Genomic DNA, 4,035 nt, shown 5'->3' with positions numbered 1-4,035 from the left:
ATATCAAACCATAATCCTTGAGTAATACCATGTATAAAGAAATTTACACTTAAAAACGATTATCAAGAATTCAAGTGTAAAATTGAGAATTTTGTAGTGACTAAACTAAAAAAAATGAACAATATACAACAAAGAAAAAGTAAAAAATTATAATCTTCTTAAAACTTTGAGGTAGAAGTAATAAGATTATTTCTTATATAACTTCATTCATTTATTTTAATTAAGAAAATATACGAAACAATAATCTATTAAATGCCTATCTCATTTCCTTTTAACTTATACGTCCTTGTAACTCGTAAGCTAAACGAAGAAATGTTTTTATGCTATTCTTTAATCGTAACTGAAATTTGAGAGAATGATTTAATACAACTAATGAAAATGAAATTTCATTTTTTGATAGAAAAGCAACACAAACAACATAATAAAATTCTTCAAGTAAATTTTTCTCTTTATAATTTACATAATCCTTTAACGAAAACTTTTATTTCGTGAAAATTATCCAATTAAAACTTCAATTTTGATTGGAAGAAAGTACATCTAAATTTTGTCTAAACAGTGCTTATTAGTTGTTTCAGAGCATCAGTGCCTTAGCTCCAGAAAACTAAACTCAGTTTATCCAATTGCATCAACATGTTCCTGTGATACATTCTCTGTGACTAAACTATTGAAAAAGTATGAACAAACATTACAAAATCTTTTGATTGTTCTGTCTATACAAAAAAATATATATCAGAACAAATGAATCAGATAAACCAATATAAAATTATGTGCTAAAATGTTGAATGCATTGTAGCAGAAGCAATTCTCTTATGCTGAGAGGGTATATAGAGATCATAAGGTTCCCAGAGAAAGTCCACTGAGCAAGGCTTCATAGCATCAAGCCTTGTCCATGGCTTCCCTTTACCACTCCAATGCAGCAAACTCACAGAACCAGAATGCAAAGTTCTGCAACTGTTTCTAACATTGTCCCCTCCAAGACCATGCTGGTTCCATCTATGATCAATAGCCTCAACATCACCACCAAAAACTAACAAAAAAGGAGGGAGTGACCCTAACTTGTAGATCCTTCTCTCCTTTTGAATCTCCATCCACTTTTCAATCTTTCTTGTGTAATCACCCTCTCTCCACCTCCACAAGTCCATCACCATCACCCCAGTGTTGAAGTAACAAGGCCTTTTCCCTTCAAACACCTCAGAAAACTCAGCACTGGACCAAAACTCATAGGAGAAGTATCTGGTGAAGTTTGCATGGCAATATTCAGGAGCACCAATCACCCTTGACCCTGCCAATGGAACCTTCCAAAGCTCTAGAACATCACCAACAACTATAACATCAGAGTCCAAGTATATGACCCTCTCAATGCAGGGATGAAGCAAATCCGCCAGGTAACTTCTTGCATAGTTAAGAGGGTTGTCAAGTGCTTCCCTAATGGAAGGAGATATGAGGTTGCTAACAAGACTTTCCTCAAACACATGGACTTCAAATCTCAAGGAAGGAAAGGAGGTCTGAACAATCCTTTCAAACTCATCCCTGCTCTCCAATCTTGCATCTGATGCAATGAAGTGAAAGAACAGATTCTGAGGGCAGGAAGTGTGTTTCAACACAGAGTGAACTGCAGCAATGGACCCTCTCAAGTAGTGCCAATCAATGGTCATTGCAATATGCACAAGTGAAGGATCACATGATGATGCCATTGGAACATTGCTTGAATCAAGCAGAGTAGTACACTTTTTCTGGTTTCTGTATTCTGGGGCCTCTCTGAATTGCAGAAAGGAACCAACTTCAACCTCAGTTTCATAACCAGCAAAAGATCTAATTCCATTGGCTGGAAACAGAAGAAAGCAAGCTGAGAACACAAGCACAAAAACTCTACACAGAAACATCACTATTATTCACTGTTCACCACTACCCTTTTGAACAAAATTGATCGAGAAAAGAGAAACTGAGAGAATTGGATTTGACAAAGCAAGAGAAAAGGCAAAAGGGTATGTTTTTATATACATATATAAACAAATGGAACACAAGAACTGAAACGCGTTTTTTGGTGAATAAACGCGTTTTCTTGGGATGTCGTGTTACCCAGTAAAAGAAGTTGTACAAGGAACCTTCTTGTTATGTGTTTCTACTATTGTTATTACCTTTGTGTTGAATTATTGTATGATCGAAAAGGTGAAGATGAAAAACATTGGTTGAATTAACTTTGGATGCTAAAACGTTTCCACTTTTTGAGTGAAAAACAAAAACCGGTTCCCACTTTCCGTTTGGTTCATAATGCATTGAAGTCAGATAGCACTGTGACCACGTGCTTTGAATTCTCATCACAGTACATTACACTTTATTTATTAATTTGCACAATTCGTATCTAATTTAATATTCTTGGTTGGATACAAGGAACGTGTCCAAGTTCATCAACCATATTAAGAAATTTCAAATTTGATTCCCATCTTCACGTTTTTATCTGAGTTTTAAGAAATAGATTTCGGGTCTTAGTTAATTTTATAAAATTGGTGTTTAAAATGAGATTTATATTTATTTATACTTTTTAAATTTATTTTATCTATAATTATTGTGGATATTTAATATATTTTTTCACAAAGATATATACATATATTAATCGTATCACTAAATAAATATTAATGGTAATTGTCTGATGTAGATAAAGTTCAGATGATATTAAGTGTATCACTAAATAAATATCAATGGTAATTGTCTGAAGTAGATAAAGTTCAGATAATTTTGATAATGTCATAGTGTAATTCAATCTTAAAAAATTAATTTATAAGACAAGAATTACACAGTTCTTACAATACCAATAGTATCGTATAATTTAAAATTTGGTTAAATATTGTTTTTGGTCCAATTTTAGTAAATTTTGGAGTTAGTCAATTTTGAAACTTTGGATCAAGTTAATCCTCAATTTTTCGAAAATGTAGATTTAGTTATTTTAATCAAATTTTGTTAAGTTTATTTGATATTTCAAACGTGTTTCATAATAGTATTTGACTTAACGTTAAAGTAAAAATGTATCAAACAATATAAACAACTCAAATATAATTCTGAAATGTGTACGAAACATCAAATAAACCTAACAAAATTTGATTAAAAAGACTAAATTTACGTATTTCAAAAAATAAAGGACTAAATTGGTCTAAAGTTTTAAAATGAACTAATTTCAAAATTAACTAAAAATGATGGGACCAAAAACATATTTAACCTTTAAAATTCGAGGTCTAAGACAGTTTAAATATTTTTTCCTCTTTTTATCTGAACGTCTTTTAAAGATAAAAACGTATAAAATAAACTTATATATTCTTCAGAGAAAATCAATATTCCACTATGGAAAAATATTCTTCAACCATGTAGAAGATTATGATTCAAAACGAAAGAAGAACATTCTTTCGGTTTTACCGAGCTTGTTAGGGATAATAAATAAAAATATTTTTACCTTTTAAAAATTAAAAAAAAAAGTTATACAAATATTTTTACAAACTCGTTTCTAGAAGTTCTTATTGAAGTTTTTTTTTTTTCAAAAATAATTCATATATCAATGATAGTTTAGAGAGTAATCTTAAAAATAAGAAAATGTAAAGTCTTCGATTTTTGAATTTAAACTTACGGCCATGATTGAGTGTGTGAATCTTTTTAATTGATTTTTGAAAGGATGTTAAACTTTTAACAGTTAAAATAATATATCACTCTTTCTTGTCTCTTTCCATGCCTGTTTCCAATGCAACAAAACGTGTTTTATATTACACTTTTCTAGAATTTAAGTTATATATTTCATGCCACAAAAATTCGTCAAAAGTCAAAGCATAACAGTCAACGATGTACAAACGGAAAACCATTGTACTTGTCTGACTAATTTTATGTACATTTCGACGTGCTGCGTGCTTATGCTTATTAAATATTATAAAAATGAAAGTGGCATTTTTTTTGATATGTAATGTTAGTATTATTTTTATTATATCATATAATTAACCCTTTTTCGATATGTATTTTGGTGAATCAAATTATCTCAACATGGATTTTTTTAAC

General features: G+C 30.4%; 1 pseudogene; it reads right to left on the bottom strand.

Moving 5' to 3' along the window:
• Window positions 1-592: 592 nt before the first annotated feature.
• Window positions 593-1,987, bottom strand: LOC114180251 (putative galacturonosyltransferase-like 10 pseudogene; annotated as a pseudogene).
• Window positions 1,988-4,035: the final 2,048 nt, after the last annotated feature.

The sequence above is a fragment of the Vigna unguiculata genome, chromosome 4 (assembly GCF_037176805.1).
Source record: "Vigna unguiculata cultivar grain cowpea cultivar isolate G323 ecotype 2 chromosome 4, ASM3717680v1, whole genome shotgun sequence".
Classification (NCBI taxonomy): domain Eukaryota; kingdom Viridiplantae; phylum Streptophyta; class Magnoliopsida; order Fabales; family Fabaceae; genus Vigna; species Vigna unguiculata.
This window is presented reverse-complemented; position numbering and strand designations above follow the sequence as displayed.